Genomic DNA, 14863 nt, shown 5'->3' with positions numbered 1-14863 from the left:
TGGTAACTGTTGGTACTGCAAGTCGTATTGGTGAGTTCTATATAGAGAACTAGAGAAGTGATTACAGCTTACCCTGTAAAGGTTTTGCAGTTAAATGACAGAACAGTGATTACACTGAGCGCTCCTGTTCCTCCCAGTTTTCAACAGGCATTTTGAAGTTTTAATTCTGATCCTTAGTTTTAACCACAACAGAGACTATGTACCAAAATAGTTCAGCCATCTCTTCACAGGGCTATGTACTTAGCAGAAAAAGGCATGCCTGATCTCCTGAGGATCCATGAATTAGCTTTTTAAAAACAAAACATTAAATCAAAGTGGCATTTCACTATATATTAATTCAGCACACATAAATCCATTCCAGATGTTTCTCAAAAGAAAGTAAACAGTTTGATATTGCTTACTCGGCTGAAAATAAAGTTGTAACTACTTATGCTATGTTTGATTTTGACTGGTAGCATTTATAAATTTAAAAAATCAGCTGTAACAACTAAATCTCCATTCTGAAATTTTATGCTGCCAAGTGTGTTTGCCTTTAAGCAGCAACTGCTGTAACTCAGAGAAACGTGGTTCCATTTATAAAGTAATATACATAATGAGAATATTGTATTTGAATATTAAAATATGGTAGTAAAAACGACATTCAAACACCACTGAGGCATTCTTTCATATGTAAGAACATCCAGTAAGCACATATTTATGGTGTTAAAATAAGGGGTCATTTGGTTTCAGAGGTTAACTTACAGCACTGGTGAGAAGGGGAAAGAGAAGAGAAGTCTGATCTCAAAAGAAAATAAATAAGAAGCATCAAAGGAAACTGCCTACACTGCCGTGAGCACTGAGAAAGCCAAAGACCGAGTTATGCTTGGCATGAAAGCCTAAGTTTTAATTCATTGAATCAGTTACAGTTCAGGTTTCTGGGTAGCACCTCCAATGGAGCAAAACAGGAATTTAGTTGTCAGAAACTGAGTAAAAGCAAAGCATGTATGCTTTAGATCCAGACAAACAATATTTTAACCCAACTCATATAAACTACAATAATTATTTATGAAAACCAGGTACATGTACTGTTCAGTCCTAAACTGTGATAGAGGAGACTATACTGACAGAAGGCTGTTAAAAATGACTTAGTGGCATGAAAAGGAAAACCCCAGTCAATTAATTAGAAAGTATTTAAGTCTCCTAATGTCTCATCTAAGAAGAAATTACACTTAGAATATGCCAAACAGACCATTTAAAATACTGTATTAAAATGGATATTTGTTATAAGCATTTATTTTTTCAGACATTGATGATCAGGAAAAGGAATAATAGTTTCTAGATGCTTTTAGCTTCAAGAATAACTGAAGATGACAAAATTGACACTCAGATGAATATACTGGAGGAATCTATTGACCAAGCTGGCTCAACAGGGTTCAGTAAGACTCACGAATGAAGAAGCCCCTGAGTCTTCGCTGTCATCCTTTAAAAAAAAAAACCAAGACACTCTTCCTGCACACATGTACAACAATTTAAAATGTGAGGGGTTTCACTTTCAGTTCTTCTATGTTTTAAATACCCAATACTACGACTAAGATTCTTTTTCATGAACATTTTAATCAAGACCTATCGACAAGATTTAATATGCAGAACAGCAGAGCAATCATTTTGCAGATGAATCTCAGATTTTTTCAAGTATTCATAGCTGCAAGTCAGTTCTGCTGCTAGAAAGCACAGCATTTTTCAGTTTCTTGTTTCAGGCATAAACAACAATTTGCTTGAATTGGCAAAATAAGTAACTTCTGTAACGCAGCTGTCAGGCTTCACAGTTTAAGGCAAAAATGCAGAAAGTTGGTGACTTATAAAGATAACACAATAATCACATTTAAGATTTCTGTGATTTCGGATAAAGCACAGGCTGTGCAGAAAGGCACCTCACCTCTCTTCGCTGCTCCTCTTGAGCATCAGAGAGGAAAATGAAGGAGGACCAGCAAGAGGTGCTTGTGAGATCATTGGCTCAATCCCCCATGCCTCTTCCTACTCCTGTTGGTAACACCTCCTCAGCATCTTTACCAAAGTTTATCACAGATGTGATTGTTGTTGTTGCTGGGTGGTTTGTTTTTCTGGTGTGTTGGTGTTGTTTTTTAACCAACTTTCCTACTTAGAAAGCTCAGATTCTATCCTATCTAACTTACAACCCACAAGGAAATTTCTGTACAGATTTGTGCAAACACAATGCGTTGACCAAAAGTTAAAGATTACTGCTTTTACATTACTTCCAGACAAACAAAGATGTATTAAGTGAGGCTTCAGAAAATTTGGCAATGGTGCAAAAAAACAAGACTCACTGAAGATATTTTGAAAAATGAAGGTAGGGGTGGCAGTCCTCTGTTCACAAATTCAGGAAAGTGTTGAATAAGTTAAAGAACAACTTAATTAAACTATCTCTGAAGAATCTAACTTTTAATTACTAAAAGTAACATGATTGCATGTTATGTAGTATGGTATATTCTGCCCCGTTTTTTGATATAATTTAAAATGGTAGAATTGAAGAACACAAAGAGGGAATCTTTCTGAGGGGTCACGCTGAAGGTCATTTTCAATCCCAAGAGGGAAATTATTTTCAGTGAGATCTGGTGTGCTAAGGCCTTTCTGCACTTTTTTTTTTTTTCATAAAATCACCCTTCTTTTACATATAACAATAGATAATTGTACTCCATTTCCTTTGAATTCAGAAGTTAAGGAGTAGAAAAAGAACTATACCAAACAAGTTAATTGCAATTAACTGTATGAAGTTTTATTTTATGAACATCATCATTGTATTTCTTCAGGTTCCCATGTTCTGTAGGTCATCCAGGGATAAGAAAGACATTAGGATAAGCCACCTGACAAAAAGTAGTTTACAAAGTGTGTATTTGAAGAGTGTCATTGCTATTACTTTATGATACAATTTAAGTTACATCAATCTAAGTAGTAAGTAGAAAATATTATGGAAAATAACATGTTACTCCATGCAGGCAAGATTCATGTTTTTTTCAATTTTGCAAATGCAGCCAACAAGCGAAAATAGTGTTTCTTATAAACTACTGATTTAGTCATACACCAGAAGAGTATGCTGCCTCTACCCTGCTGTTAAGTAGTCTACATGATCTTCCCTTACCTGTCATAAACTTAGGATCACAAAAAATGTGCAGTAGACTGACCATGTCATAGCAATGTAATTTAAAGGACTGAATTTTTCTATGCATCCATACATTTCATCCCACCATCCCACTCAGCACAAGATTATGGACTAAATCACACCATTTCCCCTTCACTCATTTGGCAAAAGATTCATTTCTACCTGTACTGCCAACTCATACATTTTGCCCAAATTTCAATCCAAGTGTCATCTGCTATCCTGGAAAGCTCTTGGTGTCCCTTCCTGTCACTCAGTGTTTTCCAAGATAAAAAAGCTAAGTAAAATTATTCCTTAAGGGTTACTTCATCCAAGTACCACATTCAAGTTGAAGAGGAATAAAATGTAGACTGTTTTTCTTCTAAAAATGATCGTTATTTCTGCCCTACAGCTTCCTATTCTTCAACTGATTTGCTTCATTGTAGTGATTGATGAACAGTGTCTTCAGACCAGCTTCTTGACTAATGTTAATTGGACAAATTTCATAAGGTAATTCTAAAGAAAGAGCCGGAACTTCACAAGCTCTGTTGTTCTGCTTCTGTGGTTTGAGGCAACTCGAGCTACTTTTTGTCAGAGAAGAGAGCGACCATTACCAACATTAACTCTTCAATGACATAAACAGTTCATGTACATAAGACAGTATTATATTAAGTATAAAACTTGAAACTTTTTAAAACGTAATACTTGCTAAACAGGGGAAGATTGTCTTGCAAATTCTTCAAGTTGCTACTTCAGACACATTACTTAGAAGAAAATGATAACTGAACAGAGATAATTAACACTCTATTTTTAAGACACAGAATTCTAATATTTTTCGTCAAATTCTTAAGGTTACCATTGCTCAGTCATCACACAAGTAGAGAAGACACGAACCCAAGTGCCTTTGCTAATCAGATACTGCTGCTTCTATGTGTTCTCCTCATCGATTTTCAGATGTATGTAATTCACAGTTGTCGAATAATTATAGGAAATTCTCATTCTGAACATTACATCAATGTCTTTTTCCCCCTTAACTCTGTTCTTTAATTATTCATAAGTTACAATCACTTAGAAAAGAACAGAGAACTATAAATATTTAATACAAGATGTCTGTAACAGAAAGAGACATGAGAGACTGCAAAAAAACAAACACTATAAAGCATTTGTTTACCCTAAGCCAACAAACAATAAGCAAGGCATACATTCTTTAGATTTTTAATTTATATAAATGCTTATAATTTTGACAAAGCAAACTTACTAAGTCATCTGTATGTTTTACCAAACAATTGCAATTAAACATATAAATGACCAGGTGTAACAGTTTTCTCCAAACTTTTGCCACTTTAACAGCTTTTTTTTTTTAATAGTTTGCTACAAGTGTATGTGGAGAGGAATGTTGAATAAACATCACTGCAGCATGCTACAGTTTCGAGCAGTTAAAGGATGCAAGATTCAAGAGCAAATACCCTGAAGCCAATGATTTCTGAAATCCCATGTATAACAGATGCATCTTAGCAAGCAGCTCATGATCTTAACACAAATTCTCAGTGTGGGTTAGAATTCTAGCACTTGGGAGGATGAGAAAGTATGCATGAATTTCAAAAATCTTAGAATAAAGTTATAAGCCTTCTAGATGCGGAGGAGGGCTATGGATCCAGTATGCACTCAGACTTCAGCATAATATGGCAGGTAAAATAATTCTACTTTGAATTTTCAGAGCTCATTATAGTTAACCACTTGGTATCAGCAATGATGAAAATAGGTAATACCGTAATTGTGTTCTGCTGAGGAAAAGTTAATTACTAGGAAAATAGGACTCTATTTTTCAAATCACTATGACGTACTAGGGAAATATCATCAATCTTTCATTAAAATATTCACACACAGTACCTCAGTAAACCTTATGTAGCATTCTGAATACTCTACACATCACAAATGCTCAAGAAGTTACATCATAGAGTATAAAATTTTACTCATACAGAGTCAAAAACTGAAGTCCAATCACAGAAGCAAAACAATTTCCCATTCAGTTACTTCAGGTTTAATTAATGTCTTCTCCCTGTGAAACAAAGGCTTCCACTGATTCTGCTTACAGTCTGAGGAATATCCCTGCCTTCTGAGTCCAGCTCTGTCCCCCACCATGACAGCCCATCTGCTTAAACCATTTGGAAAAAATGAGCATGCCTTTGATGGTCAAGAGGAGGATGAAGAATTTAAATAATGTTTAGAAACTATATTCATTTTCCTTATCTCAACCTTGCAACTCCCCGCAATGCAGTCTTACAGTGCTTAAGTGACTTTGTGATTAAGAGGTATTTTGTTCTTGTTTGATTTATCAGAAACCAGAGCTCTCCCATTTTAAAATGTCTTCTCCCTTACTCTCCCAGCTTCCTACATTCAACTGTTCGTTTTTTATTTTGTTGTATTTACTAATTTAAAAAAAAAAATTCAATATTTGACATACCATGAATTCAAACATATTTTACATTTCATTAATTCATATTTCACTATATCAAAATTATGTATGAATTGAACATTCCACTTCAGCATTGAAGAATTTGTGCAAAAAATGTTTTACTTTCCTGCTTCATTGATAGAAGATTAATATTCTTAATCAGAATTGAAAATAAATCACAGTAACCACTTTCATACATAAAGCATATGTAATCAATATGTGGTAGCGAGTATATTTAGATTACATTTGAAAGTTTGCCCATAGAGTGGACAGAAACATAAAGAAAATCCCAGCTGTAAACAACACCTGTCTACCAAAAAAAAAAGTACTAGAATGGATATAATTATATCTGCAAATGGATACCAAGCTTACTCCTCTCAATAGTTAAATTATGCTAGCAAAAGAAGCCTGCTGTGCGGTTTCTCATCTTCCCTAAAAATAGAGCTGCCCCCCATGTCACCTATACCAATAAATCTAGCCAATGTGAGACAAGAGCTCAGTATTAGTACTTTTATTTGAACCCCAAGAATAAAGGCAACCATTCAAGTGCTAAAATAAAAAATAAAATAAAAAATGAAGGAACTGGCTGGCCAATCTTTTTTATCACAGGATTTTGACTGTCAGTATAGTTTAGAAGGAAAGAACAATAAGTAGCATGACTATTTCACTGATGTTTCTAACTTCTCATTTAATATACGTTGAAAGCCTATTTCAGTAACTTGTCCTATGCTCCAACCCTGTTTAAATCATTTACCAAATACAGGATACCTAAAAACATGCTTCTTTTTGTACATAAAATAGCAATTGATCTATGAATTCACTTTGAAGTTAAAAGTTTTACAATTTTTTTTCTTGATCTTTGCTCCAGAAGTGATAGAGCAAGGAGGGCACAAAGGCCAAAAACATTGCTTAGTCTAAAATGTACGGCACATTCAGATAACTGTGTCTGGCCATATGACAAGTAATATGAAGAAATTACCATATTATTAGCAATTTTTATTTTAAAGGACCAGTGCTTTTATTTTCCTGTACATCTTGACTCAATACGGTAAATATTCTTTAGATATTATAAAATCCAGATTCATGACATCGTCCAATTTTACTTTTCTTACATACTAAAACAATTCTTTTGGCTTCTCTTATGCCTCTAGTCTGTAGTATACACACCCCATTTTCCAAACTGAATGCAGTTAAATTTATATAGAGGAATTCCAACACTGAAATGGATTTCTCCCATATTTAATGATTTCTAAATTTAAATAATTAAAGGGATAGAAAACCAAACCAAAAGAAGAAACACTCACTGTTATAGCAGCTTCAGGCAATTCTGTACGCTTCAGTATATTTGAACAATATGTAGAGAACTATAGAGGTAAATTCCCCCAGGCGCTGTACTCTCCACTCCTGGAATGCAGCCACCTGCGACGTTACGAACTGGACAGTGCACAAAGCACCAACACGTACTGAAAATACAGATTTCCATTGACTAGGCTTTCCTGCCTTGAGTCATCAAAATAGAGCTTTAAAAATCATTTTACGGAAATATTTTGTTAGTTGGTACCAAGGAAGTAACTGAGAGGTAGACTCTTTCACCAGATGTGGGATGTTAATGGCTTGTCTAAGAACAAGGGGTACTAATGTCCTATCCGTGTAACTGGAGCATCCTATTATGTAAACTGTCATGCATGCCTGGAAAAAATACCTCTGAATATAAAGAGACTCCAGGTTTGGTTCTTCCACTGTCAACAAGGACAAAGACAACTTAGTAACTAGAATTTTCCTTCCTCTTTAGGATAGTTCTAGATCAGATCTTTTTGGAGAGCTAAAAAACATACTATTATAGAATACTTTTAGGGCAAAACTGTTTAAAAACATTTCTAACACTTGTGGAACAAATGGAGAACAGGGAGAAACAACACAAATAAATGATTATCTTTTTTAAAAATATATAAAAATTGCATTAGTGAAAGAAAGACTTGTAATACTAGTAAAATACTAGTAAAAAAAAAAAAAACAATTATTAGCAGTTGTTGGCAACTGCAGTTTTCTTTGCTGTATATCCATCTGAAGTACTTTCCATGTTGTCAATGACTTTGAGAAACTAAACACAGAATTACATGCAAAAGTGCTGTTATCAATAAGATAAAGGTTTTAATAATAATCATTATGGGACAACATTATTTTAAAAAAAACTTTGATGGAACCCTTTAATTACACAGCCTAAGATACACTTCCTTATTTTAGCCGTTTGAACTCGTAGGAACAAGAAACAACTAACCTTACAATAAAAAGCGCACAAATTTTACAGATTTGAAAAAATCAGCAACAATTTGGTCCTAGCCTATTACATGGGATTATTTACTTAAGCGGTTTTTAAAGAACAGCTGCAGTCGCATGCATTATATCATAAAGGACTCACTCTGAGCACAGTAATTTATTATAAATACCCTTCATTTCCTGCAGGTCCCATCCAGCATGGTATTATTTCCAGAATGTTAAGGAGCCCAACCATCAGAAACCCTTGTTAAATGGTCCGTACGCAAATACAGCAGAAATATTCCAGTTTACTTAGATCCTTTTACTCTTTCCCCTACAGCAATATTTAAACACTCTCACAATGGCATTTAGTTACAATATAAACTACTTCTTAAAAGCAGGCTGCGGGTTTACAAGAAGGAAATCACAGCAGAGAAAGTTTCATGAGGATAAAAGTGATTGAGATAGGAGCAGACTGTTTCCAGGGCTACCAATGAACCATACATTATGTTTTAGATGGTTTCCTAGGAAAATAATCCTACAGATCGCATCATCTCTGTGTGTCTTTTTATGTATCCTCCTTCTAACTTTAGATTTCATTTCTTGATTTCAACTAAATCTGATAAAAGAGTAGGTCTAAAGATGTCCAGGCTGCACAAGTTTTGGAAAACCAGGAAGCCAGCAAGAAAAAAAGAATCAATAGCATTATGATTGTAAAGAAAAGCTTAAATCACAAGTTCAGACCTCCACAGATCCCCTAGCCAACCAACAAGACACAACCCTACTGGAGATCATCTTCCATTAACCTTGTGGCAGATGCAATTGACTCCAAAAAGGAGAAAAGATCCTGCTGTTTCCCGCAATGTCCCATCTTCCAGGGGCAAGTAAAACTTTACCCCAAAGAACAATTTCTCCCCTTCATTTTTTCATTCTGTCTTCACCTAAAGGAGAGGGACTTAAGTCCCTTGAACCTAAATACCTGAGCCTAAATACCTGAACCTAAATTTCCTTACTGCCTGTCATTCAGAACTCCTCAGCAGACATTAGAGCACTGCCAAGAACTCCTGAGGGCTCCATAAGAAAAACAAAAGCTTGCTGTATGTATCCCATCTATTTATCACACCCTGCTCCAAGAAGGGCAGATGTACAATACATGCCTCTTCAAAAACAAAGCTCTCTGCTGCTACCAGAGACTGAGATTCATTATGTCCTCTAGGCAAGAAACCACACAGAGGCTTATCTCATCAGAGCATGGCCTGAGCCTTCCCCCAGAAGATACTGGTAATTTTAACAGAAAACGGGAAAGGTTTCAGAAAACACCTTAACCTTTGCCAGAATTCCTACTGTGGTAGACAGGTGTTGGGAATTGACGTAGTGCCTGAAGTGCTTAAAACCAGCCATGTACTATTCATCTTTTTCTACCAAGACCACTGTAAATTACAAAGTCATAAAACCCACTGGCCTTAGCAGGAGCTGACCGGTGATGGAAGGACAAAATGGAGTCAGAAAATTTTGTTTTGCGAAGACTTTCATCTACCTTGTGTTGGGATACCTGAATTACCCCACCAGATTTCAGAAGAAAATTCTTTGTGTTGATACAGTAAAGACTTCTGCAATCTATATTTATTTATTTTCTTAGAGGGGAATCACAGTAAGAGGTTGACTTAAGTATTCTGTAGACGTTACTACCAAGTGCCACAGGCTTTCTGCTAAAATCATACCAAAAGCCTCACGGTTTGTCAAGTTTTGTCAGCAACTGCCTGGCAGACCTACCTGCTATAACAGCAATTATCAAATGACAAGGTGACTATTACCTTCTTTGTTTTAGATCTTGGCCAATCGTGTAATGTAACACTATTTATTTTTATAATGAGCACAGAGAAAGAACAAGTAGACACCCTGTGTAGAACAAAGAACCTGTGACCTAGAGCACAGAGAAGGGCTGACAGCAGTAGCCCTGGAAATACACACACGGTATGACACTGGACACCCAAAACATTTAACCACTCACCAGTGGTTAGTTAGTGTTAACCAAAGGAATGCAACCTTGGAAGCTGGGTAGCAACAGTTGTAAGGCTAAAAAGAACATATATGAAGACATGCAGAAAACTTGATCCAATGGAGAAGGAACAAGATGTCAAGCATGCCAACAAACACTAAGAAAATGATCCCACACAGATCTCAGAGTGAGAAGGAAAAGACACCAGCACCATACTCTGCCTGAAGAAGGACTCAAAGGCTGACAGCTTGCCTTGACACTTGCCCTCAACCCCTACTTTCACATCCATCTACTGGCACAGTGGAAGCACGACCACAGTATCAGAGAAAGGGGTAGATACTAGAAACCATGCGTAAAGACTTTAACAATATATAATTTGAACTGTGCTACTGTCCTAAAAGGACTAATAATAATTCTGTCCTGAGATAAGATTTTATGTAGAACAGCAATAAATTGTTGGCTTAGCATGTAAGGTGTGTCTCTAACTCATAATGATTTCCAGCGCAATAAACTGGTCAGAAGTCTGCAAACTGGATGAACGAATCGGTAGCACTTCCTTTCCCTTAATAATGACATACATAGATTGCTCATCTTCCCACGCCCAGGTAAATAACCTCATGATGCTTAGTAGCATATTTATGGTTACCTGATAGCTAGTAAAACTTAACAGTACACACCTGTTAAGAGTTTAAGTGACTGGCAAATTTGTTATATATGGACAAATAATCCTTTGTATTTTCCTTCTCTTATATACTGAGAACACTTAGTAACTGATAAATCTATAGGATAAATTCAGCAGCACCTATTGTTCTGTATTTGCAGACCAAGAGGTCTGCAGACCTTACAACTGTAAACTAATGAATGATAACCAAAGAGCACAGTAGAGCACGCAGATTAGAAAAGACGTTAATCTTATACAACTTCCTTGTACTGAAGAACCCCAAAGTAGACTGAGAGCCCCAAACTAGACCAGTGTTGACCTACTAAAGGCAAGGATCACCTCCCATGACCTGCTGGGAACACTCGTCCTAATAGAGCCCAGGATACTGTTCAACTTTTTTGTTTGAATATGCATTGCTGACTCTTGGTCAGCTTCTTGTCTGCTAGGGCCATGAGGTCCCTCTTGGCAAAGAACGAACATTTTCTTGTTTTGTAGATAAGTGCTTTAAAGGAAATAACTAGCACAAAGATTGTTATGAAAAAAACAAAAAAAGTTAACAGAGTAGTGACATGTAAACTCATGATTTTTCACAGAATCACAAAATCACAGGATTTCTAGGTTGGAAGAGACCTCAAGATCATCGAGTCCAACCTCTGACCTAACACTAACAGTCCCCACTAAACCATATCCCTAAGCTCTACATCTAAATGTCTTTTGACGACTTCCAGGGATGGGGACTCCACCACTTCCCTGGGCAGCCTGTTCCAATGCCTAACGACCCTTTCAGTAAAGAAGTTCTTCCTAACATCTAACCTAAAACTCCCCTGGCGCAACTTAAGCCCATTCCCCCTCATCCTGTCACCAGGCACGTGGGAGAACAGACCAACCCCCACCTCGCTACAGCCTCCCTTGAGGTACCTATTTTATCACATTCCAAAATTTTCTATTTGCTCATTTTAAACCCAATCCATTTTAAGAGCTTTCCTAAGTGAAGTAAGTGGAATGAAAATTAATTACACACACAGTTCATGTTGGCTACTCCCTATGATAGTTTTAGTACAATTTAGCAGTTTCGTATGTTCTGAACAAACAAAGCAAAAATGCTATCCATTGCTACTTTATCCATTGTTAGGAACTCCTTTGCTTATTATTTAGTAGCCTGCTTCATTAGCCATTATCAGTCTCAGAGATGAAGCAGCTGAGTATATTAAACTTAGTAACACATATATTAAATAACAAACAAAAATAACCCTTTACAATTTAAATACAGGACAGTATATACAGCACAGGGGAAGGAAAAAACCCTTCTCTTCCATTACCCTAATTCTTACTGGAAAAATTGCTTTTCTGTCTAGACTATAAATCACTGTCATACTTTTAGGAAGTACAGCTGGCTATGGCTGTAATATTTAGACTAATAAACAGTATTACAAATTTCTTTATCTTCATAGGACCTCTACAGGACACCAAGATCCATAAAGCATTTTATTCTACCAAAATCAGAAACACAAGCGTATACTTCTCTAAAATGATCGCTTGATTCACAGATCTTTCTATGGATTGTATAAATTACACAGAAAAGATAGTATTTGGACACAGTCTATCTACTGGTTAATGAGAAAGCACCAATAGAAGCACCAAAAGAAAATCATCCCAAACAATGCTACACATACCAGTTTACTGTTTAGCACATTAATTATGATAATAAACATTCTGAAAAGAGCTCAAGATAGTATCTTCTATTCCCTTTGAGCCTTAACAGTTATGGTATGGGGTTTTCTGGGGTTCTCTGGATCATTTCTAAGCAATACATAAAGTTTCATAAAGATTATGAAACACGGTTATTACATTGCCCCAAACTTTCTGGAGCAGCTATTGATTTTTGGAGCTCAAATTGCACTTGCTTCCATCGAGCCTCTTTAAGAGATCTCTTTTCTTGGCAGCTGGCAAATATCTGTCACTCCTCTCAGGAGGTGCTGAAGGTCAGGTACCCCAGGATGAACACTGACATCATCACATCCTCCACTGAAGCATTTTGGAGTATCTTCAACCTCACTCAAATCTTAGAGAACTGTAATCCCCGTTTAGTTCCTAACTAATGAACAGCTATGAAATTGCTATTAAAGCAATGCCATAACATCAATATTGTATTTCAAGATACATGAAAACATATCCAAAATTTTCTACTGCATTTAGCTGTTCAATATGCTGTTGTGAACATACCACAGCTACAGAATTATCATACTAGTTTTCTTCCCATATGCCAGATTGCAAAAATGATATACAGAGAAAATAAACACATTTTATGGATGTATGCAAGTATATTATTCACTGATTTGTGGAGCTTTGGCAGCTAAGAAGAAATATTTACACAGGCAACTTTCCTCCAGTTCTACACTATATAGTAATAGGCCTGTAATTCTGCTTGAGATTGAAGTAAATTACTACATCCAAAATCAGACTCTAGGTACATAATAACTTTATGAACAGCAAGTCTGCCACGCACACCCTTTTGTCACAGTTACAACTGAACAACGTACAGACTAGCAACACAAGACTCCTTACGAAGAACTGACAGACTTCTCACAACTCTGTGAATTCTGCAGTTTGGAGAAGTCATAAAAATGAGTAAGTGGATGGGAACTAATGCAAATGGCAAGACTGCACACACATCTGTCCTTGTCTGGTTCCAGAAACAAACCGAACAGCTGAAGCTGAAGGGTAAACAATGGTTAATTTGTTGGATGCTTCTCATTCAAAGATTTTAGTAAGTTTCAGGAAAATGTTCCAAATTCAGACTGTAACTCTAACTCACCGTATGGCATTAATTTGCTTTAACTTACTATGAATGTTGCACGTAGTCCAAAGTCTGAGGAAAATGGACAGGCTTATTTGCTGTCATCAAATAAAGAATGATAAATAATATGGAGAATATAAAGATAAGATTCAGGAGTATAAAACACAAGAGGCTCAATCATGTATTCTTTACCTCCCAGTCAGCTCCCTAACACATAGCAACAGAGATGAGTAATATTTTTAATAGCTTTTTTTGTTCCTTTGGTTTCTTTGTATGTTGCCACAGCAAGCTAGTATTTATAGAATCTGTGACTTTCTGAAACTTGCTTTGCCTGGTAGCTTGATATGGTCATAACATTCACCTGGTTTTATGCATGTGTGTTTTTCTTTTAACTTAAAGACAGTATATAGATAAATGACTTCTGCAATCACAAACTAGTTTAAGGAATTTGATTCATTCGATTCCCTTTGAAGAATGACATTTCCTTCAGGAATGAACCACCCTCATTTTATTACAAAACACACAACATTGTTACACCTTTTTTATTTTATTATATTCTTATTCAATTATATTATTCACCGTTTGATAATTATGTTGCTGGTGTATGTATTTCCGAACTTCCTATTTTATTGAAATTAGAGGAGAATCAGGAAGTCTTCGTGACACAGGTTGGAATTCTTGATTTACTAGCAAAATTCCACTGAAGTATGTTTTGAAACCAAGCTGTACAGCAAGTAACTTTAAATATGCATTGCATGTCAAGAACTAAATAAGAATCCACAAGTCTGACTTTTTTGTACACGGAATAAAACCACACTGCTTTCTACAATTTCTGTTTATAGCTCACCATGAAAATCCACTAAACAAAAGAAAAAGCATTTCAGGAGCTAAGGTAACCACAAGAGAAAGTCATTCTGTGATGTAGGCTATCCTACAAATCTTCAGCCAAAAGCCAGTGTTGATATTGCTCCCTTAAACTGCATGAACAAATACGAAGTGCTTGCAACACTATTCTGCTTACTGCTCAGGGTTCACAGCTGCAAGAGAGTGGGCGGGGAAGAAAGGAAATAAATACTTAAAATGAAGAATGACTTTGCTATTCTTTATTAGAAGTTATATTTACCAAAACTTTGCTAGACTATCAAACATTCAGCTGGCCATACTTATCCATATGGATTTTCCATGAAGGAAAAAATGAATTTATCATTTATCATAAATTTGAATTTATCATAAACTTGACCATTATATAATGTACCCAAATTCTGAAGAATTGAGACATGGACAGACTTATTCACCGGAACATTCCAGCATCACATAATTGGTTTCCACTGAAACATATAAAAGCACCACTTAAGGCTACTCTTCATATCACTTGCCTCTCCTAGATAAAATATTATATCCTCTTGACTTCTTCATCTAGAGGCCAACAGTGTCAAAGAACCTTGTGTTCTACAGCTCCTTTCATGTTATATGGTGGCAGAAGCAATTCTTCTAACAACTTAAATGGAATTCTTGCTAAAGAACTTCATTCATTCAATATGTCCTTATGGTAAAAATAGAAG

At 35.9% G+C, this 14863-nt stretch overlaps 1 protein-coding gene across 1 annotated transcript in view; it reads right to left on the bottom strand.

Moving 5' to 3' along the window:
• The window catches only part of PLCL2 (phospholipase C like 2), a 103596-nt gene that overhangs the window by 54675 nt on the left and 34058 nt on the right, over positions 1-14863 (bottom strand). The gene's annotated exons all lie outside the window — the stretch shown is intronic.

Source organism: Aythya marila (genome assembly GCF_965140915.1).
Source record: "Aythya marila genome assembly, chromosome: 2".
Taxonomy (NCBI): domain Eukaryota; kingdom Metazoa; phylum Chordata; class Aves; order Anseriformes; family Anatidae; genus Aythya; species Aythya marila.
Note: the sequence above shows the minus strand (reverse complement) of the source record. Positions and strands in the feature narration are given on the sequence as shown.